At 40.3% G+C, this 25,563-nt stretch overlaps 1 long non-coding RNA gene across 2 annotated transcripts in view; it reads left to right on the plus strand.

Moving 5' to 3' along the window:
• LOC102487852 (uncharacterized) overlaps nucleotides 1-25,563 on the plus strand; it is a 32,579-nt gene that overhangs the window by 3,915 nt on the left and 3,101 nt on the right. The window contains exon 3 of one of the 2 annotated variants that reach the window (XR_335432.2): nucleotides 19,807-19,855. The exons of the other annotated variant lie outside the window; for it this stretch is intronic. This is a non-coding gene — a long non-coding RNA (uncharacterized LOC102487852). The remainder of the gene's footprint in view (nucleotides 1-19,806; nucleotides 19,856-25,563) is intronic. 2 annotated transcript variants of the gene reach the window in all.

The raw sequence follows: 25,563 nt of genomic DNA on the forward strand, positions 1-25,563 counted from the left end.
TGGCAGCTCATGCGCCCTATAGTGAAAAACCTATCAAAAAAAAAAAAAATATCATTAAGTGAAACCAAAAAATGGTAAGTGCAAAGCAGTGTGTACAATGTGCCATCCTCGGGCCCGCCAGGTGACGTGGTGGCTATGGCAGCTGCTTCCCACAAGGCCAACTGTGTGGTTTAAGTGCCAAACCCAGCGGCCTGAAAAACATACCAAGTCCATGTGCATGCGTGCCCAAAATCCTGAAAGGAGAATGCAGAAGGGATTGAGGCGTGGCCATCCCCTGTAGGGAGTGCTTTCTCACTTTCTCTCTTTCTGTCCTGCAAGTACACACGCCCTATAGTAAATATTTTACGAAGGGAAGGGGCAGTAGAAAAAATGTGCATGTATGTTTGCATACATTTGTAAATGCACATTTACAAGCATATGTATGTACGTATATTTGGAAGTCTCTCTCGCTTTCTCTCTCTCATGCACACACACGTAGACACACACACACACCGACTAAGCATTTTTTGGATGTCCTGCTGCATCGCATCACTCCAGGGGGCACAATTCCACTGCATTCTTGTCAATGGCACCCCAGGAGCTCAATATCAACAGTGTCCCTTGGAGTTGTGCAACATGGCAGCCCTGCTAACTTGCAGCCTGTGGGTAACATATCTCTGGAAGAATGCGGAGAATGGTTACCTGCGGGGCAGGGACATAGGTGGCTTGGAGCATAGGTGGGAAGGAGACCCATTTCAATACAGCCTTTGTGTCCTGTCTGTTCGGAACTACAGAAATATGTTATGGAATACTCGTCTCCCAGAAAATAACTAAAAGGAGTTGTAACAATAAATACATACATGTTAAAGTAATACACAAAAGTAACAATACACGCTAGAGAATTTGGGAAATACAGAAAAATACAGAAATATATGAAGGGGAGAATTACAATTAAGCTTCATTTTTTTCCTGGTCTCTGGTTGTCTTGAGTACTTAGAAAGACAGTATCGTGTCGGGTAGGAATAGACAAACGATAGTCCCAGGCCAAATCTGGTCCAGCACCTGTTTTCACAAATAAAAGGATTTTTTTAAAGAATTATTTTATTTAACTTATCTATTTTAATTTGATCAGAGAGATATAGAGTGAGAGAGAAAGAGGAAAAGTGAGAAAGCAAGCCTCTAGGTCCAGGACTCGAACCACAGTCAACCATGTGGGAGTCTAGTGCCCTTAACCACCACGCCACCTGTCGGCTCCCTGTGAATAAAGTTTTATCGTCACGTAGCCACATACATGCAGCTAGGCACCATCTATTACAACAGCAGCACTGAGTAACTGTGATACAAACTCCATGGTCCTACCAATGGTGCCAGGAGGTTGAGTAGTTGTTTTGTTTGTTTGTTTGTTTGTTTTATTTTGTTTTTAATGAGAGAGAAAGGGGGAAGGAAGAGGAAGAGAGAATTAGAACTCTTGACAGGGTTTTGCCATTTTACAGTCCTCTGCCCCGACCTCCAGCCAGCTACGATTACAGGCATGTGCTATCATGCCTGGTCTCTGGAGGTCAGTCCGGGATCCACACCTAGCTTCCGTCACTGAGCTTCACCTGAATCTTCTTACTCCTCTTAGAGAGCGGGGACTGCGACTTACGCACCTCTGACTGTCACACAGAACCCAGGACAGGACTTGGTCATGGCCACATCATGCACCCTCATCGACAACACAGACGGACATTTTGTGAGAAGTCAGTGGTGTGAAGAGGTGTGACCAGCCACTCGTAATCAAGCCTAAGGAACTGGGTGACCTTAAGCAAGTTGTTTACTTTTCTGAGTGCCAGTATCCTCCCTTACTAAAATGAAATGAAAAGATCCAGCCTCTGTGGTACACGCCGATGGAGGTTTGCATCCCCAGCTCCTTAGGCTAAAAACACACTAGGGACACACATGAGTGCCCAGGATCCTGGTAGGCTGGAGGACTGGGAGAAGGAGATTGCTCCCCAGCCAAGCCCTGTGGTAGGTATTTCTCTTTCTCTCATGTGCACACACGCATGCACTCTGCTGTGAATAAAAAAGAAAAGAGGGGCTGGTAGGTGATGTGGTGGTTGAGGCACTGGACTCCCACATGGCCAACTGTGGTTCAAGCCCCAGACCTGGTGGCTTGCTTTCTCACTTTCTCTCTCTCGACCTGGTCAAATTAAAATAAATGAATGAATAAATAAAATTAAATAAATAATTTTTTAAAAAAGAACAAAAAGAAAAGTATCCCCTTAGTAGGATTTTTAGGAGAATAACATATATGTCTATGTTCTTGACCCTGTTAGATCTGATCAAACCTAATGTTTGAATAAACATTCTGTAATGACTTTTTTTACTACACCAAAATAAAATTCATAGATAATATACCTACGAATATAATTTCTAAAAAAAACCTCTGAAGTATAATTTAAAGGATAAATAAATACATATACATTTGTACTTCAATCCAAGTACACCCTGGCATGATTCCACTAGAAGGCAGTGAAGGAGTGAGACATAGCAACTAGTTACAATGAATTTATTAATCTGGATTTAGAACAGAAGGAGGTCAAGGAGCAGAGGTACAGGTGTTTGCCACAATGAAACTAATGTTAGGATAAAAGATAACAAGCCAGACTTGTTTGCCTATGATAAGAAACAGAGGGCTATAATCTTAATTGAAGTAAGAGTAACATGCCAAGACAAATGGAAGATTATCAAAGGAGGGAAAGTGAAGAAGATAGTCTCACAAATAAAACTGGGCCTTATTAAGAAGCGAAATATTGGAGACCACCAGTAGCATGGTGGTTAAGGTGCTGGACACTCCCACAGGGCTGACCATGGTTCAAGTCCTGGACCTGGTGGCTTGTTTACTCGCTCCCACCCTCTGTGTGTCTCTCTTTGGCCAAATTAAAATAAATGAATGAATAAATAAAATTAAATAAATAAAGAAGTGAAATATTAAAATAATCCCCTAAATTATGGCACAAGACAAGGTATGACAGTAAATCTTTGAATGCCCCTTGGACATTCAAAATTCATACAAGACACAAGACAGTTTTTCTTTTTTTAAAAAAACTATTTATTTTATTTATTCACTCATTTATTTTAATTTGATCAGAGATAGACAGAGAGAGAGAGAGAGAGGGAAAGTGAGAAAGTGAGCCACCAGGTCTGGGACTCGAACCATGGTCAGCTATGTGGAGTGTCCAGCACCTTAATCACCACATTACCTGCTGGCCCCACCCAAGACAGTTTTTCTTTGGGTAGGACTGTCCTATATGTTGTAGGAGGTCTAGCAACTGCTGCTCCCTGCTAAATGCTGATAATGGTTCCCATTCATAAAGACAACCTAAATGACTCTTTCGGATTTTCAAACCCCTCCTCCCCCGAAGGGTAGTACCACCTCCTTTGAGAACCACAGGTACACGTGAAAGCAATTTAAAAAGTTAAAAGTACTTTTCAAATACACAGTATGATCAATCTACAAAAACCGGTGCATTTCCAGTGGGTGCTATATATCAGTACTATTTAAACGAAGACGATTGAAATGTAAAACATGCGTCTTCTTTTATAAAACTGATTTCCATTTCTGGAAACATGGCAAGAGAATCAATATACTTATTAAAAACAACGGAAAATTCTGGGTTAAAAATAATCAATATACTTATTAAAAAATTGGTCTTGGGACCAGCAGACAGCATAATGGCTATGACTCCCACACAATCGACTGCAGTTCCAGTGGCAGACCTGGCAGCTCAAAACTCACGCTGGGCGCGTGTGCGTGCATGCCCAAAATCCCAAGAAGAGAGTGGAGAAGGGATTGTGGTGTGGCCATCCCTGCTGGGGGATGATTTGTCTCTTTCTGTCTCTCTGTCTCTCTGGCAAGTGCACATGTCCTATAGCAAAAAATCTCCCTCTAAAAAATAATAATAATTTTTTAAGAGCATCAGTGAATAAGCATAAACATTAAGACTCTGAGTCCAGGGCTCTCGTGGGTGGTCCAGAGATCTAGGTAGTACATGGTGTTCCAAGGGCATTTGCTGAACCTGGTGAACTTGAGCTTTGGTATTCATGACCTCACAGGATGTGTGAAAAAGTGGATGAGGCCGGAGGTCAAAGAAGGGGACTCTAAAAAGTGACCACCCAGTAAAAAGATGAGCCATCTCCAAAGGCCATGGCCTTAGTGCCAGCGTACATTTAGAAACACTTCTCACACTCTCCTGGAGATTGCAAAGAGAATCTGTTTCAAGCCAGCACTGAAGATGTGTGTGTGTGTGTATGTGTGTGTAGATACATGTGCCAGTCATCACCACAAAACAAACCACAAGCTGGCCATGACATAGTTTATAGCAAAAAATCCACACTCTGGGTGGTCTGGATACCTCAAGTGGAGAATGTAACTGGAGTGATCCCAGGAACTGTAATGCCTTCAGAACCTGGCAGCAGCAAAAGAGAATCCTCTTAGAAACCAAATTTATCGCAGCCCTCAAAGCATTCCCACATTGAAGATGTCAAGGAAAATGATCAGCTTAAAGTCAAATGACAGAAACTAACTAGCCACCAGTGGAACAAGGTATTTAAGAACTAAGTACAAGAAGCGGCAGATAGCTGGAACAACTGCAAGAACTTCAGGTCCTGGAATAAGAGGAAGACTATAGAATAACAATGCATAATATGTTTAATAAAAATAAAATAGATGCATGAAAACATATGCAAGAAAAAAACTATAAAAAAAGATAAAGTGATTTTGAAAAAGACGTAGAGAAAAAGAACTCAAGGGACTGATGTACTAGAATACTCACATGTGACAGTATCTATGGCTGTCTCTATTAGGTCGTTGGGAAAGTCAAGACCTATTTTTCTAGGCAAAAAATGCACCATGACTTTCCCAATGACCCAATATCTATCTATCTATCTATCTATCTATCTATCTATCTATCTATCTATCTATCTATCTATCTATCTATCTCTATCTCTCTCTATCTATCTATCTTCCTATCATCTATCTTCATCACTGTGAAATTATAGAACACCAAAGACAACAAGAATATTTTTTTTTTCTGAGAGGTTTTTGCTATAGGGTGCGTGCACTCACCAGAAAGACAGAGAGAGACAGAGAGATAGAAAGTGAGAAATCACTCCCCAGGGGGTATGGCCACGCCACAATCCCTTCTCCTCCATTCACCTCTCGGGATCTTGGGCATGCACGCACACGCGCCCGGCGTGAGTTTAAACCACCAGGTCCAGGACTCGAACTGCAGTCAGCTACATGGGAGTTCAGCAACATAGGCATTACGCTAACTGCTGGTTCCCAAGAATATCTTAAGAACAGTAAAAGAGAAAAGATGGAGTTACAGACAACTTACCACTCATTGGCAGCAATTGAAAGGGAAAGACGATTTTTTAAAATATATTTTTTAATCACATATATCTTTACAGTGTATAACATTTCTTTTTTCCAATGTTTGATATCTTCAACGTGGTAAGAGAAATTTATTGTCATTTTCAATTCTACATATCCATACCAAAAGGGGAAGAGCATGTAAAAAAAAAAACTAAGAATTTGGTACCAACAAACCTTTAGTTCTAGCAAGAAAAAAATGAGTCCAGATGGCAGGTGTGAGAATCCAGAGGGAAAAAAAAGTACACAAAAAAATGAAAAATAGGTGAAATACTGAGTGTGTAGAGCAACAATAATAATAGACTTTTAGGGTTTTGGAAAAAAATTGGTGAATTAAATACCTAACAATAACAGTATATAGGCCAGGAAGGTATAAATGGAAGTTGTAAGATTTTTTATATTTTTTTCAAAAAAAGAGTGCAATTATTAAGTAATTGGTGTTAGTAAATTATTTGCTGCTATTTCTAGAGAAACTGCTTGCCAAATAGAAGCAGTTCATAAAGCAGTGGAGAAAAATGAAAAGAACAGCAAATCAATCTAAAAGAACAAGAAAGTATATAGAGAGAATAGAACTTGTAGGGAACATAAAACAAAATGAAAAATGTGATAGCTGTAAACCCAGAAATATTAATAACTATGACAAATATAAATGCACTAAATGTTCCACCCAAAATAACAAGCTTGTTAGGATGAATTTTCTTTTTTTGTTTTTGTTTTTTGTTTGTTTGTTTGTTTGGTTTTTGCTATAGGGTGCATGTGCTTATCAGAGAGAGACCACAAGAAGGAAAGTGAGAAATCACACCATAGGAGAGATGGCCGCACTGCAATCCCTTCTCTTCCGGTCTTCTTTCGGGATTTCAGGCTCACATGTACATGTACCCAGCATGATTTTTAAGCCACCAGGTCCAGGACTTGAACTATCTAGTCGACTGTGTGGGATCTAGTGCCTTAATCTCCATACCACCTGCTGGCCCTAGATTTTCTTTTAAAAAAAGAAAAAAAGAAAATGTATCCTATACTATTCCTAAGAAGCAAATCTTAGGGCCAGTAGGTGGCATGGTGGTTAAGATGCTGGACTCCCACATAGTTGATAGCAATTCGAGTATTAGACCTGGCAGCTTGATTTCTCAATTTCTCTCTCTGTCTCTCTCTGAGTGCACATGTCTGATAGCAAACTAAATAACAATAATAAAGTTAAATTTTTTTAATTTAAAAAAAGAAAGAAATCTTAAACAACAGTACAAATGCTTCTTGACTCATGCAGGGGTTACATCTTGGTAAACCCACATAAGTTGAAAATATTGTAAGTTGAAAATGCATTTAATTCACCAAACCTATTGAGCATTCCTATCCAACCTTAAATTTGCTCAAAAAATTTTATTAGCCTACAGTTGGGAAAAATCATCTAACACAAAAACTTACTTTACAATAATATACTGAATACTGTATACAGATGAAGCATTTTATAGATGTGATAGATGTAAAAACAAACAAAAAAAACAATATTCAAAACACAGTACACCATTTTTCTTTAAAAGATTTATTGATTGATTGATTGATTGATTGATTTTGCTTCAACTTGACCAGAAAGAGACAGAGGGAGAGGGAGACAGCATGCCTCCAGGTCCAGACTCAAACCATGGTAGGCCATGTGAAAGTCCAGCCACTTAACCACCACGCCACCTGCTGAGCCCAGTACATGACTGTTTATCCTTGTGATCATGTGACTCTCTGCAAGCTGCAGCTAGCTGCCCAGTGCCCCACATCATGACAGTATCATATCCTATACCTCTAGCCTGGGAAAAGGTAAAAATTCAAATTTTGGCTTCTACTGGATGCATATTACTTTTTTTAAAGAATTGCTTAATTTTAATTTTTTTGAGAGATTTCTGCTATAGGGCATGTGTACTCTCCAGAGAGACAGAAAGAAAGAAATCACCTCCTAGGGGGTATGCCACACCACAACCCCTTCATTCTCCTCTCAGAATTTTGGGCACACATGCACACATACCCAGTGTGAGTTTTAAGCCACTGGTTCTGGGACTTCAACTGCAGTCAACTACGTGGGAGTCTAGCAACGTAAACATTATGGCATCTGCTTGTCCCTATTTTTTAAAAAATTATTATTATTATTATTATTATTTAATTCTATCAGCAAGAGTAAGAGAGAGGGAAAGTGAGTAAGCAAGCCTACACATTTGGGACTCAAACTGTGGTCAGCTATGTGAGAGTCCAGCACCCCAGCACCATGCCTCCTGCCAGCCTCACATATTACTTTTGTACCATTATAAAATTAAAAAACCTTTGTAAGTTGAGGACTGTTTTTACATAAAGAGTGTGAAAGTGGGATTATGGAAAAAGATATACTATGAAAAGGTGTTCTAGATATAGCTAGGCTAATAGTAAGCAAAACTAGACCAGCAGATAGTGTAATGGCTATGTCGTTGGACTCCCATGTAGTCAACCGTGGTTCGAGTCCTGGATCCAGTAGCTTAAACTCACGCTGGGCGCATGTGCATGCCTCCCCAAAATCCTGAGCAGAGACTGGAGGAGAAGGGATCACCGCGTGGCCACCCCCGCGGGGGGAGGTGATTTCTTGCTTTCTGTCTCTCTGGCAAGCGCATGCACCCTATAGCAAAAAAACGCTCCAAAATATGTATATATATTAAGCAAAATTGGCTTAAGGTATAAAGTATCCCTAGAGACAAAGATGGTCACATCAAGATGTTAAACAAATCGGTTACACAGGAAGACATGTTGGTTTTAAATTTACACACTCAATAGCTTTCAAAATATATTAAGTAAATATTGATAATTAAAAAGAGGAATAAATCAGTAATCACAGTAGGACATTTAACACACCTTTTCTAGGAATAAATAGGAAAAAATTTGATCAGGAAGAACCCAGAAGTCTTGAGTCACACATTTAATACAACTGTCCTAATGGTGGGTACATCAGTTCAGGAAGCAGACGCCAACATGGGATTAGATGTGCCAGAGGTTTATTGGGGAAACTGCCTGTGAAGAACAAAGGGGAGGAAGCCGGAGATCTTTCGTAGACAGAGAGGTCTTCTGACCACAATGCTGATGTGACCAGGAAGGAGAACTGGGGAGAAAGAATCTCAGACTGCGGTGTGGTGCTGTAAGTGGCATGGCCACATTGGTGAGGGGCCTTTTCATCAGACTTGCCCATTAAAGGAGTCTAAAACTGCACAGGAATGGGCCTGCATGGCTACCCCCAAATGAGCTCAGTTACTGGTGGGGAGAAGCCCAGAGGAAGAGTGGCCTCAGCAGAAAGGAGTTGGTGGATCCAGAGGAGGAGCAGACAGGGCTGCAAGCTGACTGTGACTCCTAGCTGGAGAGCAGAGCTGCAATGTCTGTGACCCCCACTGACAAAGGTAGCCGAAGAGTTGAGTGGTGCATCTTCATGGCCACCACCGAGGTACTTAGAATCCTATACCCAACAACCAGAGAAACACATTCTTTTCAAAGACAGATTAGGAATCTTTACAAAGGTTGACTAATACGAAGGTTGACTAAGTATTGAGTCATAAAGTAAATCTCAATACATTTCGTAAGGATTTCCATATAGACCACATTCTCTGACAACAATGAAATTAAGCTAGAAATCAATACCAAATAGTTAATAGAAAATCCCCAAATATAATCATGGACTGCAAAGCAATGTTTCCATCAATGATGAATGGTATATATGAGGAAGCGTCTTCAAAAAGTTCCTGGGGGACCAGCAGGTGGTGTGGTGGTTAAGGCACTGGACACTCCCACATGGCCGACCACAGTTCAAGTCCTGGACCTGGTGGCTTGCTTTCTCATTTTCCTCTCTCTCTCCCTCTCTCTCTCTCTCTCTCTGTCTCTCTCTGGTCTAATTAAAATGAATGAGTAAATAACAAAATAAATAAATCTTTTAAAAAAAAGTTCCCGGAAAATATGTATTGTTAAAAATCTATGCATAGATTTCAAAATGTAAAATGTATACGTGAATAAATTCAAATTTTAATTCCACTTTTCACAAACTCTTAAAAGTCTGCTATTATAATGGTGGGCTCATAAGATTAGAATAGGCTGGACCATATACCCAGATGTGTAGGAGACTGTATCGTCCAGGTTTGTATAAGTACACTCTGTGTACATTCAATGCTGTCGACACATTTCTCAGCATCTAGCTCCATTATTAAGCAATGTGTGACTACTTACAAGTTAGAAAACACATTTTTAGGCCCAGCTGTGTTGGCACAGATAGGAGGGAGCTGCTGCATGATACTGGAGCCATAGAAGAGGCCTTGGGTTCAGAACCTGGGCCAATCAGAACATGGAGGTCTGCCTGTGGGTATACCCAGGACACTGGCTGGCCAGAAGGCTGGGTTGGGGGAATAATAGTGTGGGGAGGCACCATCAAGGGCATCTCTCTTACTAAACCATTTTCTAAAAAGGAAGTTTAAATAATCAAGGGATCAGGCCAGCCCCATAGGACAGCAGTGAAGTGCTGAGCATAGAAAGCCAGATCCTACAGGACTGATTGGTTTGAGTCCCAGCCCTGGAAGCTTAAGAAACACATTGGAAGCTTACAAAACGCATGTGCATGAATGCCCAGAATCCTGACAGGATGAAGGAAAAGGGATTGTGGTGTAACCATGCCCCATCAGGAGGGTGCTTTCTCTCTTGCTCTTTTTGTCTCTCTCTCTCACATGCACCCTCTAGCAATAGTAATAATAAATAACCAAGGGGTCAAAGAAGAAAACACAATAGAAATTAGAAATTGGGGGTATTATCTGTTGAAGATAACTTTATAGTATTATCAACTGGCCTGGCGAGAAATGCACACATGTTGGAATATTCACTTTGCAAGCTAAATAATGGGATGCAATGTATAAAAGAACTTGAAATTTAAAAAAATTTTAAAAAGAGATTAGAAATTCTTTTCATTCTTCGTGACAGAATGTGTGCATGCACACAGCACAGAGAGAGAGAGAGGAGCAACCTCCACAGGGACTGGCTGGGCCACAGCTGCCTTCCTTTAGTCCGTCAGATCCTGGACGTTCATGTGTGGACCCAATGTGTTTCAAGCTGACTGACCCAGGGATTCAAACCGCAGTCTCCAGAAAGGATTCTGCCTGTGACCACCACATGAGATTTAACTTCTCTTGAGCAGAACATTACCACTGCGTCACGGACCAGCCCAAACTTAGATAATATTAAGATTAGAACTATATCGGAAGTACATAGCAAAAATCTGGGCACAGAGCTTAACGATCCTAAGAGAAATGCATGGCCTGAAGTGCTAAGTTTTTTTTTTTTAAAAAAGAAAGAAAGAAAGAAAAACTAAGTGCTAATAAGGTAAACATCCATTTTATGAAGTTATGAGCAGATCATCAAAGTAAACTTGAGAAAGACAGAAAATGAGACAACTGAGTTGAGAGTAGTAATTAATGAAACAGAAAATAAACACAATAGAAAACATTAACAAAGCCAAATGTTGATCCTCTGAAAAGACTGATAAAATTACAAACCTCTGGTAAGACTGACCAAAAGATAAAGAGATAAAGCATAAATAAACAAAATCAAGGATGAAATAGTGACATAAATCCAGAGGTTACAGACTTTGAAACAAAATAATACAGGGACACTGCTGAAATTTTTTATGTCACTACATTTAAAATCTTGCGAGAAGCAGACACATCCTCAGGAAAATCTTACTGACTGAGATAGAAACAATCCTAGAATCATGAAAGAAATTGAATGTGTAAATTAAAACCTTCCCACATATTAAACTCCAGGCACTGTTGGCATCACCAGCGAGTTCCAGGCATTCAAAGAATAAATAATTATAATTGTACATAACATATTTCAAAAGAGGTCCCATTACCTCAACTGACATTATAAATCTAGCATTAACTTGATAACCAAATCTGACAGTATAAAAAAGGAAAATTTCAGGTAACTCTTACCTGTGATGAACATAGATTAAAAAATAAGAAATATAGGAGGCCAGCAGGTGGCGTGGTGGTTAGGGGCGCTGGACACCCACATGACCAACTGTGGTTCAAGTCCCAAGCCTAGTGGCTTGCTTTTTCACTTTCCTCTCTCTCTCACTCTCTCTCTGGTCAAATTAAAATAAAAAAATAAATAAAGTTAAATAAAATAATTCTTAAAAAAGTAATACTAAACACAGTATTATCAATCTTAACATTAATATGAAAAAGATAATATATCATGAGCAAAGCAATTATTGATCTGACATTTGAAAATAAATCAATGTAAAATTTCTACCTAAATGTAATAATAAAGGAGAAAACTTATATGGTCATTATTTACAAGTGAATACAAAGCATTTAATGAAACTCAACGTCCACTCTTGATTTAAGGGGGAAAAAACTGGAAGAAAACATGGAACAGAAAATAAACTTCCTCTTTTTTAAAAGAATTATTTTATTTAACTTTATTTATTTTATTTTAATTTGACCAGATAGAGACAAAGAGCGAAAGAAAGAGAGAGATGGAAAGTGAGAAAGCAAGTCACCGGGTCCAGGACTTGAACTGCAGTTGGCCATTTGAGAGTCTGGCACCCTTAACCACCAGGTCACCTGCCGGCCCCCAGAAAATAAACTTTCTTAACATAATAAATATTATCTACCAAAAACACTATGCTGGATATCCTGATCAATGCAATAAGACAAGAGGAAGAAATGAATGGTATATGAATTGTAAAGGAAGAAGCCATATTTTCTGTGTACATAAAAAATTCAAAAGAATATACATGCACTGTTAGAACTAAAATAAATATTGCAAACATCAACTGAATTTCTGTAATCTAGCTGTAAGCAACATGAAATTAAATTGTAAATGATGCCATTTATAACAGCATTAGAAAGCAAAAACCTAGGAGTAAATCATCATTAGAGGTGCAAGAATTCTACACAAAAGTTATGAAATACATTAAAGAAGGCTGAGATATGTGAAAGGTTATATTATGTACATCTATTTATCTTCCATTTCTTCCATCTTTTATTTTTTTCATCCTCTTCTCCCAGCTTCTTTTGAATTGCTTGAATATTTTTTGATGATTCCATTTTAACCTCCACATTGCCTCAAGTCATATCTGTGTGTGTGTGTGTGTGTGTGTGTGTAGCTGCTCTGGAGTTTTCAATATACATTTTTCACATAACACAGTCTGTCTTTAAATACCAGTTCACTTTATATTTAGTGTAACAATTTCGCAACAGTATATTTTCATGTTCCTCTTTCCATTCTGTGCAATTTTTGTCATACCATTTACTTCTATATATGCTATAAATCCCAAAATATATATATATTGGAGAGGTTTTTGCTATAGGGCGTGTGCGCTCGCCAGAGACAGAGAGAGACAGAGAGACAGAAAACAAGAAATCACCCCCTGGGGGGATGGCCATGCTGCAATCCCTTCTCCTCCATTCTCCTCTCAGGATCTTGGACATGCACACACACGCACCCGGCGTGAGTTTAAGCCACTTGGTTCGGGACTTGAACCAGGGCCGACTACATGGGAGTCCAGCAACATAGCCATTACGCTAACTCCCTTACCGCCTGGTCCCATAAAATTCCTTTTTTTTTTTTTTTTTATACTTTAAGCAGTCAATTATCTTTCTGGCAGATTAAAAGCTGAGGGGAAAAGCTTGTTGTGTTTTCTGTATATTTATAATTCCTGGCATTTTTTTTTTTTTTGGAGAGGTTTTTCTTTTCTTGCTATAGGGCGCATGCGCTCGCCAGACAGACAGAGACGGACAGAGAGATAGAAAGCGAGAAATCACCTCCCAGGGGGGATGGCCATGCTGCAATCCCTTCTCCTCCATTCTCCTCTCGGGATCTTGGGCACGCACGCACACTTGCCCGGCATGAGTTTAAGCCACTGGGTCTGGGACACGAACCGCAGTCAACTACGTGGGAGTCCAGCAACATAGCCATTACGCTAACTGCTGGTCCCGATTCCTGGCATTTTTAATTCCTTTATATAGATGTGCGTGTTTTTTGTTTTTTGTTTTCTTTTGTTTTCTTTTTTTTTTTTTGGGGGGATTTTTGCTATAGGTCGCATGTGCTTGCCGGAGCGGCAACGCATGTGCTTGCTGGAGAGACAAAGAAAGTGAGAAATCATCCCCAGTGGGGATGGCCATGCCACAATCCCCTCTCCTCCGTTCTCCTCTCGGCATTTGGGGCACGCATACACACATGCCCAGCATGAGTTTCAAGTCTTCAGGTCCAGGACTCAGACCGCAGTCAACCATGTGTGAGTCCAGCACCTTAACCACTACACCACCTGCTGTTCCCTACATAGATCTTAATTTCCATCTTATCTTTTTCTCGTATCTTAAGTTCTTTTAATATTCTTTGCCCACAGGACCAGGATTCGCATCGCACCTCCACTCTGACTGTGGAAACATGGACTACTCCCAGTTCCTGAAATTGTTTAGTTTATTGCTTTCCAGAGATTATTTCCCCAGCTTTGTAGAATTCTATCCCATACATGAGCTGATCAGTATTTAATCCAAAGATCTTTGAAGACCTACCTACACATTTCTGGACCTTTCTTTCTCTCTGTCTATACGGCCACCTCACTTCCAATACTCTACCTTGCAAAGTTGAGGTGCCTTGGCTTCCCAAATTCCGATATCTATCCTGTCAGTTCAGAGAAAATGTCCAGCTTCCTTTGGGTAGCCATCCTTAAGCTTCAGTTGGAAACTACCCATAGTCAATAAGGTGGGCAATGACAGCTTCGTCATTGGTTGCCTTTCTCTCAGCGGTCACTATGCTTTATTGTCCAACGCATACACATTGTTACTGGTCTGATTTTCTAGTTGTTTACAGTGGGAAGTCAATCCTATAGTAGTTAATACCTTTAGGCATATATTAAACCACTGTTGTCTTATAGTAACAGTCGTCTTGTGTCATTTAACCCACTATTTCTAACCCAGGTTAGTAATTATGCAGATTTGTTCACTCTGTGATCACTCATGGAGCTCTGCACTTATGGCCTATGCACTTTCTGTGCATATAAAATTAATAGAGGATTATTTTAAAAATAAATAAAATAAATTTATATGAAAGTGTAAATGGCATAGATGGCTCATCCACTGCAGCTAGGAGTGTAAATTGATCAAAGCAATCACAGAAAGTTTCTTATCAAGTAAAATTTAATATATGCACACCTTACCTATTGAGTACATTCATTCTACTCTCAGATGTAAGTCCTAGAGACACTCTCACACAAGTATCAGGAGAAACATCAGAAATGTTCAGAGTTCATTACTGGTAGCAGCCAGGTGTCCATTAACACTAGAATACATGTCTTATACAATGGAATACCATGTAGCACTGACAAGGAATAAACTACAGTTTTACTCATGGACATAGAAGAATTTCCAAATGTGACACTGAAGCAAAAGATGTCAAATGGAAATGAATATTCATATTATAATTCACTGTCAATAAATTGTTTTTTGTTTTGCTCTGTTTTTTGTTTGTTTGTTTGTTTTTGCTATAAGTCATGTGTACTCACCAGAAAGAGAAATCACACCCAGGGGGATGGCGATGCTTCAATCCCCTCTTCTCCATTCTCTTCTTGGGATTTTAGCTAGCCATGCACATGTACCCAGCATAATTTTCTTTTCTTTTTATTTAATTTTATTTATTATTATTTTAAAATTTTGCTATACAGCACAGGCATTCATCAGAGAGAGACAGAGAAAGAGTGACAGAGAAAGTGAGAAAGCAAGTCATCATGTCTGGGACTTGAACTGCAGTCACCCATGTGGGAGTCTACCACATTTTAATCACCATGCCACCCACTGGCCCTCTGGCATAATTTTTAGACCTCCAGGTCTGAAACTTGAACTGTGGAGTCAGCCATGTGGGATCCAGCACCTTAACCTCCATGCCACCTGCTTGGCACAGTGACATCATGTGTGTGTGTATGTGTGTGTGTGTGTGTGTGTGTGTGTGTGTGTATGTTTAAAGACAAAACTGTTTTAGCCATGGTAGCTAAAACACTGCTAACACACTGGTTGATGCTGCTACTTGACAGGCTGAGACCAGTGGGAGGACCAAGTTAGATGCCGACCCATCCTTCAAAAACAGCTGATTTGGGGACCAGCAGATTGCATAATGGCTACATTGCTGGACTCCCACATAGTTGACTGCGATTTGAGTCCCAGACACGTTGGCTTAAAACTCATACCAGGCACATGTGTGTGCGTGCCCAAGATCCCAAGAAGAGAATGGAGGAGAAGGGATTGCCATGTGGCCATGCCCCCGGGGGGGAGGTGATTTCTTCCTGTCTCTCTGTCTCTTTCTGTATCTCTGGCAAGTGAACATGCACTATAACAAAACTCTAAGAAAAAAAAAAGCTAGTTTAGTGGCACACATCTGTAGTCCCAGCTGTGTGGAAGGCTGAGGCAGGAGGATGACAATATAGCAAGACTATCTTAAAAACACACACATACACACACACACACACACACACACACACACACAAATAACATATTACTTTGGGATAGATAGTAGCCCTATAAATTAAAATAAAAGAATAATTATCACAAAACACTAGGATAATAGCTCTGTGGGGAGAGTAGGGATTGCAATTGGGAAGAGACGTGAATTTTCACTCTTGACCTGGTTGGGTGTCACTTGGGTCTCACCTCATTATTGTTCTTTAGGATGTACTTACATGTTTGATTCATTCATCTATATGTATGACATATTTCAAAATGAGAAAATTAAATTGACCTAAATGTTATGTATTGCTTTCTTTGTAGTCAGAAAGAGTGTGATGATTTCAAGGTCTACCTGTGCCCTTATTCATTCATTCATTTATTCCACAGGCATTTGCTGTGTCTTTCCTGTGTTAGGCATTATACTACACACCAGAATACAGAGATCAATTTATTATCAGAGAGCTTTAATAATAAACATAATGATTGATGCTATTATATTGTAACAAATGACATTCAACTGGGGGTCTATATTAAATTTAACTTACACATAGCTCTTTGCATAGATTACCTCATTTAATCGTATGTATTGCTAATTCCCTGGTTTTAAAAACAAGGAGACTAACACAACACTTAATAACTTGTCCAAACTGACAGTGTCCTGAAAAGGCAGACCCACAATTTTCCCTTAACAACTGTGGTTTTCTCCCCAGCATCCCATCCCTTTCCCACAGATGGAAACACCCTGATTTTTCTTTAGGGCACCCCTTTTTGGTTCTTGTGGTTCATTTGGAGCTGACTACTACATTGCTCTGAGTCAAAAGACTGAAGAAGTGCCTGGCCGCTCAATATCATGAATGCAGTCATTGGCTTAAGCATGGGCATGTGACCCACAAAAGACCAATAGGATTCAAGTCTGCAGGCTTGTTGGTGCTTTGGGAAAAAGTGAGTCCACTTGGCGCTGGAATTGGAACTACTAGCAACAGAGGTAAAATAAGAATGGAGATTTGAAGGGTTCCTCTTTCGTGAGACTGAAGTTAACCAGAAACAAGGAGAGAAAAACCAGAGAATGAGTCCTGACATCGTAGTCTGAACACTTGGATCCAGCCATGCCTGAAGTTTTCCCACTGTCTGGTCTTTTCAGTTACATGAGTCTCAATGTGGGTTTTCTCACACTCACAAAAAGGAATCCTGGCTAAAATGGGGGTATAAGCACATAACTTAATAATTACTATACCAGCCAAACAATAAGGGCTAAAATAAATGGGGGTGCATTCAGGTGTAAGACGTTTTTCACGTTCTTCCCTTTCTCATCCTCGGTCTGAAGTCAAGTTTCAGGGAAGATGTAGTCTCACTAAGACAAAGAGTCATGGATTACCTTAATAGCAGCTCAGGCCAGTCCAGCATCCTTTACTGGGGGGACAGGCAGCCATACCCAAGATCCTGAAAGATGATCACAAAAGACCTCATCTCAGGGACAATAACAACAAGAGTCATTTAGGTTTTGGAGTACACTTCATCCCAGACATACGAAGCCCTTGACAGCAAAATTAAATCTGACATCACTCCTCAGGTTGACGAAACACTGCTGTCGTCTTCCCAGTAGAATGAGCTCAGACATTTGAGGCCCTCTCTCCCTGAGGACTGGAGTCACCTACTTCATTCAGCCTGGCCAATGATATCCCAGTCACCTTGAAAGTGACTGAGCCTCCAGAAGGTCCCTGTCGTGAGGCACTAATGTAGCCCTTTGAGACAAAAGAGTAAGTGACACGGGAGCTCAGTCAAGCCACGGTCTCAACTCCATTCTTGGGTTTTACTCTTCGGTCACTTGGTCATCTCATCTTGAGCCCCTCCCCAGTCAGGTTCAGAAAGAACTCTACCCCCTCACTGTCACGTGAAGGTCAGACTTTAAAGTCAGCATCTAAGTTGATTAGACCACTAACATCCTTTAAAAGGAATGGAACAGCTGACATTAAGAACATCACAAAAGGTCGTATATATTTTTTCTCCATTGGAAAGGACTATTCGCCAGGTTCAGGCAGCAGAGGCACGAGCGCATTCTCATTCACGGCAGATGTATGTAAATAACTACACTGTTTAGCACCCTGGCCCATGGGCAGTTCACCCTCCTGCTCCCTCAAAGGTGACCGTTACACTCAGTGTTCCTACCGCTGAGCAAGGCGAGGTCCTACTTCCCCTCCAGAGATGGAGACTGAAAGGGAAAAAATATTTCTTTCTCCTTGATAAATTTGAAGCTGTAATAAATCAGAATTTAGATCTTTGGTGAATAATTCATGTTTATCTTTAAAAAAAATAATGACTTTCATTATATTTCACCTTCCTCTTATTAAGTTCTAGAAGCTAATTCTCTGGACTGGACCCTCCAGAATCTTAGTTTTGACTGATGACTCTCCCTCAAGAGGCCCTCTCATTACCTCCACCCACCTCAGTCAGCTGTCTTTTGTCCCCAAAAATTATGGATGAGGACAAAAGACAGGGAAGGAAGAGTCTGGGCCGACAGTGGCTGTGGGATTCAGCAGGGTCCCTAAAGCTCCCCTCTTGGGCCCACCAACTCCATCCTTGGCCTTAGGTAGGAGGTCTCTTAGGCTAACTGCTATGGCTCCCTGGCCCCTCAGCTGGGCACCTGACAGTATCCCCTCCACCTCTTTCTCTTTGCCCCATGCAGGAAGTTGGGTAGGTAAGGTCCTTCTAAAGCAACCTTACTCCTCCAAGAGCCATCTGGCACTTCATACAGTAATGCAACAATTCCACACAGTGATTTCTCTGTGGCCGTGGCTGCTTCAGCCAGCCCCTTGAATGAAGTCTCTTCCTTCTCTTTCAAGCTTGAGTTAAGGTTCCGACGTCTGTGTCTTCCCCATCATGGGTGGCACATCTCAAACTGTCTTAGTGGGTGGTCAATTTGGAGCTTTTCTTACTAGGTTTGAGGTGAGGGGAAAACATGGCCTACTTTCCTCCACAAGGGGAATTGGACGCGTATCACACCACAACTCTCCAAAGAAATATAATTTCCAGTGTCTGGCCTTTTCATCTTCAACCCTCCAACACCCACATTTTTCCCTTTACATTCAACTATAGTTATTCTAATTTTAGTATATATTACACACAGTAAAAGTCACCTTTTTAGTGTAGAATTCTAAGAGTTTTGAAGACTGAATATAGTAATATAATCACAACTACAATCAAGATATAGAACAGCTTCATCGCTCCCCAAATTTCTTTTTTTTTTGAGAGAGATTTTTGCCTTAGGATACATGCGCTCACTGGAGAAAGGGACAGGAACAGTGAAAGAGAAAGTAAGGAATCACTCCGTGGGCAGATGGCCATGCCACAATCCCTTTTCCTCCATTCTCCTCCAGGGATCTTAGACGCACGTGCACACATGCCTGGCATGTTTCAAGCCACTGGGTCTGGGAATTGAACCAGAGTCTGCCATGTGGGAGTCCAGTGATGTAACTGCTATGCCATCTGTTGCCCCTCTCCCCCAAATTTCTTTCACTCTCTTTATAATCAACTTCTTCCCTTACTCTTAGCCCTTGGTAGCCATTAGTTTCTCTCTCCCTCTCTCTTGCTCTCTGTTATTATGAGCAAGAGAGAGACAGTACCCCCAACAAGGCTTTGACTCTGCAATCCACCTTCAGCCTTAGTAAACCCAGATCATAGGCACCCATGTCCCTATCATACTCAGGGAGGCATCTGGACTTGAACCAACAAACTTCTCATGTGGAACAGCCTTACAGAGTGCTGCATTTTACTTCTGTGTTGCTATCTGCCCCAGCCACCAATCTCTTATTTGCCATGTAAATGGACTCATTCTACATGTAGCCTTTGGGTTTGACTCCTTTCACTTTCCATGTTTTTGAGATTCATTGACATTGTTATAAGGACTCATCCTTTTTTTTTTTTTTTTTTTTTTAGGTTTTCACCATACTGCCTTCAATGGAGAGAGAAAGCGACAAGAGGAAAAGTGAGAAATCAGTCCCCCGGGGGTGAATGGTCACACCACAATCCTTTCCTTCCTCCTCTATTCTCCTGGCATGCATATGTACCTTGTGTGATTTCAAACCACTGGGTCCGGGACTTGAACTATGGTTGGCCATGCGGGAGTCCACCACCTTAACTACCACACCACCTGCTGGCCCCAGACTCATTCCTTTTTATTGCTGAGTCCTATTGTTCACTTGGATGTACCAGGGGTTGTTTATCTCTTCAGTAACTAAAGGGCATTGCCTTATTTCTAGGATGTGGCAATTATGGCTGAACCCACTATAAACATTCATATATAGGTTTTTGTAGGAAGCTAAGTTTTCACTTTACTTGGGTACATACCTAAAAGTGGAATTGTGGATTGCTGGGTCATAGCGTGAGGAACTGCCAAACTATTTTTCACAGAAGCTGTACTATTTTACATTTCTACTAGCACCCACATCTTAACCAGCACTTAAAATTATCCATTTGCTTTTTTCATTTTAACCATTCTAATAGATGCCTAGTAGTATCGTAGAGCTTTATTTGCATTTTCTTAATTATTAATGCCATAAACATCTCTTCATATATTTATTTGCCATTCATTTATCTTCTTTGTTGAAATGTTAATTCAAATCCTTGCCCATTCTAAAATCAAGCCATTTATCTTATTAATATTGAGGATTTTTAAAAATAATTTTTAAGAATTATTTTACTTAACTTTATCCACTTATTTATTTATTTATTTTAAAATCTGACTAGAGAGGGACAGAGTGACAGACAGAGAGAGAGAGAGGTAAAGTGAGAAAGCAAGCCACCAGGTCCAGGACTTGAACCACAGTCAGCCATGTGGGAGTCTAGAGCCCATAAACACCATGCCACCTGTCAGCGTTAATAATGAGTTTTGAGTCTCCTTTTTATTTCCAGATTTATAAAGTTTATTTCTAAACCTGCCTCAGAAAATTGTTAGTATATAGCATCATAATATTTGATAATCATTCTAAGAATCATAATTTTATATAAATTTGCTTTCCTAGGTAATGTGAATGACTTTTATTTCCAAGTAAATAATTCTTTTTAAAATGTTTTGTATTATTTAAATTTAATCATGATAGTTTCCTTTATATGGCATGAATCAGATAAGTGTTTTGCAAATATGTTCTCTCAAGTTTTGTTTTGTTTTGAGAGGTTTTTGTCTCAGGGCACGTGTGATTTAGGAGAGAGAGACAGACAGAGATAGTGAGAGGGAAAGTGAGAAATCACTCCCCCAGGGTGGGGATGGTCATGCCACAACCCCTTCCCCATTCTCCTCCCGGGATCTTGGGCACGCATGCACCCAGGTCTGGCACAATTTTTTTTTTTTTTTGAGAGATTTTCGCTATAGGGCGCGTGCGCTCGCCAGACAGACAGAGAGAGACATTAGAGACAGAAAGCAAGAAATCACCCCCCAGGGGGATGGCCACGCCGCAGTCCCTTCTCCTCCATTCTCCTCTCGGGATCTTGGGCATGCACGCACACGCGCCCAGCGTGAGTTTTAAGCCACCGGGTCCCGGACGCGAACCGCGGTTGACTACGTGGGAGTCCAGCGACATAGCCATTACGCTAACTGCTGGTTCCCAGGCCTGGCATAATTTTTAAGACATCAGGTCTGGGACACGAACTATGGTTGGCCACGTAGGAGTCCAGTGATGAAACTACTATGCCATCTGTTGGCCCCATCAGATATCTTCTCTCAGTTAGTGGTTTGTCTTTTCATTCTGTTAAGAGTGTCTTTTATTTAATTTTTTTTAGATTTTTTTTTTTGAGAGGTTTTTGTTATAGGGCGCATGTGCTTCCCAGAAAGACAGAGAGAGACAGAGAGACAGAAAGTGAGAAATCATCCCCCAGGGGCGATGGCCGCACTGTAATCCCTTCTCCTGTATTCTCCTCTCGGGGTCTTGGGCATGCACACACACACGCCAGGCATGAGTTTAAACCATCGGGTCCAGGACTCGAACCGCAGTCAACTACATGGGAGTCCAGCGACACAGACATTACCCCAACTGGTGGTCCCAAGAGTGTCTTTTAAAGAGCAAAAGTTTTCAATTTTAATGAAGCCTAATACAGGAATTTTTCCTTTTGGGGATCATGCTTTCAGTTTTGTAACTATAGAATCTTTACCTAGCCCAAGAGCACAATGAGTTTCTCTTACCTTTTTCTAAAAATTTTACATTATTGGGGTTTACATTTAAGTCTATAGCCTGAATTAATTTTTATACATTGTACAAAGTATAGGTCAGTGCATATGTAGATGTCTAATTGCTTTAACACTATTTGTTGTAAAACTATCCTTTCTCCATTAACTCACTTGTACTGTTGTTAGAAATCAATTGACCATATATGTGTGGGTCTATTTCTGGACTTCCATGCGAACTATTGATCGGTATATATCTTTTTGAAACATTTAACTGCCTTGGTTACCACAGCTTTAGAGTAAGCTTTGAAATCAGAGAGTGTGAGTCCTCTAATTTTGCTATTTTTCAAAACTCTTTTGGTTATTCTAGTTCTTTTGGCTTTCCATATAAATTTTACTTACTTATTTACTTATTTTAGTTTTTTGCCATAGGGCATGCATTCGCCAAAGAGAGACAGAGAGAAAGTGAGAAGTCACCCCCCAAGGGGGGGATGGTCATACTGCAATTCCTTCTCTTTCTCCTCAGGTATGCACACACACTTACCCAGCGTGAGTTTTAAGCTGCTGGTCTGAGTAGTGAACTGCAGTTGGTCATGTGGGAATCCAACACCTTAACCACCACACCACCTGCTGGCCTGCTGGCCCCTCTATACAAATTTTAGAATTAGCTTATTGGTTTCTACAAAAACTTTTTTTTTTTTTTTTGGCTGAAATGGTATTGCAGTGAATCAGTGTGTCAGTATGAGAAGAATTTCCATTTTAACAATAATAAGTCTTCCAATCCATTCACCATCCACTTATTTAGGTCTTTTTTACTTCATCAGTATTTTATAGTTTTCAGCATACAGATCTTATACAAATTTTATTAGATTTATACCTAAAATATTACATGTGTTTAGATGTTATTATAAATAGTACTTCTAAAAATTTTAATTTTCAATTGCTCACTGTTAGCATATAAAAATACAACTGATTTATATTTTTTGACCTGGAACCTTTAATCTTACTAAACTCACTTATTACCACCTCTAGAAGATTTTTTTCCCAAATTTTTTGAAACTTTCTATATAGACAATTATATCAATTTTGAATAGAGACAGTTTTATTTCTTCTTTTATAATCTATGCACCTTTTTTTTTTTCTTGCCTAATTACACTAGCCAGGACTGCTAATAAAATGTTGGAAAGGAGTGGTAAAAACATACCTCTCCATCTTAGTATCAATTTCAAAAATTAATGTTTCCAGGACCAGCAGATGGAGTAATGGTTATGTCTCTGGATTCCCACGTAGTCGACTGTGGTTCAAGTCCCAGATCCAGTGACTTAAAACTCACATGAAGTGTGTGTGTGTGTGTGTGTGTGTGTGTGTGTGTGTGTGCCCAAGATCCTGAGAGGAGAATGGAGGAGAAGGGATTGTGGTATGGCCACCCCCCTGGGAGGGGTGATTTCTCGCTTTCTGTCTCTCTGTCTCTCTGGTGAGCACAGGCACCTATAGCAAAAATCTCTCTCTAGGAAAAAATAATAAATTAATGTTTCCTTGGAGCATTCTCACTAAGTTTGTAGTGAAAGTAAAAGGTTCTTTTGGTTTTCCCCAAGAGGAGAATAAAACTATCTTGTTGACAACTCTATCTAAAAAATGTCTCACCATCAGGTGGTATGGAGGTTAAGGCAGCTGGATCCCACATGGCCGACTGCAAGGTATGAGCCACAGACCCAACATGTGCCCAAAATCCTGAGAGGAGAGTAGAAAGGTTGGGATTGTGGAAGGGCTATCTTCCCAGGGGGTGATTTCTCACTTTCTTTCTCACTCTCTAGCCAATGTGTGCACCCTATAGCAAAAAATAAAAATAAAATAAAAGGCTAATTTCAACTTTTGGTCTTTGAAGTTTCAGCCTTAGTTAGACCTTTAAGTTAGGTAGGAACCAAAATGGTTCCATGGTGCCTCTTTATAAGACTATTTTTTTTAAAGAGAGATTTTTGCTATTGGGTATGTTCACTCACCAGAGAGACAGAAAAAAAGTAAGAAATCACGCCCTGGGGGCATCCCTTCTCCTTCATTCTTCTCTCGGGATTTTGGGCACACACACATGCACCTGGACTGAGCTTCAAGCCACCGGGTTCAGGACTGAAACCACAATCAGACATGTGGAAGTCCAGTGCCTTAACCACTATCCACCAGTTGGCCCCTAGAAATCTCTTTTTTTAAAGAGTGGTTTTTGCTATAGGGCTTGTGTACTCATGGGAGAGACAGAGAGAGACAGAAAGACAGAAAGCAAGAAATTACACCACCACCCCCCAGTGGGGAATGGCCACGCCGCAATCCCTTCTCATCCATTCTCCTCTCAGAATCTTGGACATGCATGCACACGCACAGTGTGAGGTTTAAGCCGCCAGGTCTGGGACTTGAACCATGGTTGACTACGTGAGAGTCCAGTGATATAACTGTTATGCCATCTGCTGGTCCCCCCTATAAATCTTATATATGTGTTCTAGCACCTCGTTTGGGAGAACAAGAGGATCAGCTAGCCACCCTTTTTCTCCCAGCATTTTGAAGGGTCTCAGCCAAAAGAAAGACACTCTTTTACAGATAGTATTAACTACTACTTTTACAAATGAGGGAAGTGGGCCTCTAAGAGTTTAAATAACTTGTCAAGGTCATGTCACTAGGAAGTAGCATGATTTAAACAGCTCTGTCGGAACCAGAGTGGGTATTCTTTCTACTAGGTCACACCAATCCAGCTAGAAAAATCCAGGAAGCATTTATCATTTTTCAAACTCACATATAAAAACAAAAGGGCTAAGATATTTCTAAACTTAGTCATTCTAGACCACACTATGGAAAATGGAAGAAATAGTGTTACATTTGTCCTCCAAGTGGCCACAGAATAATAATCACCCTATATCCTGAAGCAGGAGCTGAAGTCAGACGCTGAGAATCTCCAATTATCAACACTGATAACCCTGAGGCTTTCCTTGAATAATCCAGACAAGAAATCAGAACTGACAATAAGGACTCTGATTGAGTCAAGAAATTTGACAGTATGTCTCTAGGTCAAGGAGTCCACGCCTATTTGCTTCCATGACAACTTTAGAACACCTAGGCCCCGCCAGGAGATCACTTCTTGCTAATGAGAAGGAGGCAGGACCTAACCTAAGGAAAAGTTTAGGATTGAAACCAATCCCAGTAAAATCACTAACTGAAAGGAATACCACCACCTTCGTTTATCGTTTTGAAGCAGGTAAAGAAAGCTTTTGTCAAGCTTTTCGAAAAAAGGATTCTCCTGAGAACTAAAACATTCAAATAAAAGAGAAAAGGTTCAGCAATTCCACTCCTGATTACAAACCCAAAAGAATTGAAAAAAGGCATTTAAACAAAAATTTGTGCATGAATGTTTACAACTGTGCTATTCATAAGAGTCAAGAGATAGAAACAACATAAATGTCCACCAACTGATGAATGGATAAACAAAATGTGGTATATCTGCACAACAGAATTTCATTTTATTGCCAGAGGATGCATGAGCTTGCCAGAGAGAG

This window comes from Tupaia chinensis, unplaced genomic scaffold (assembly GCF_000334495.1).
Source record: "Tupaia chinensis unplaced genomic scaffold, TupChi_1.0 Scaffold000416_1, whole genome shotgun sequence".
In the NCBI taxonomy this organism is placed as follows: Eukaryota; Metazoa; Chordata; class Mammalia; order Scandentia; family Tupaiidae; genus Tupaia; species Tupaia belangeri.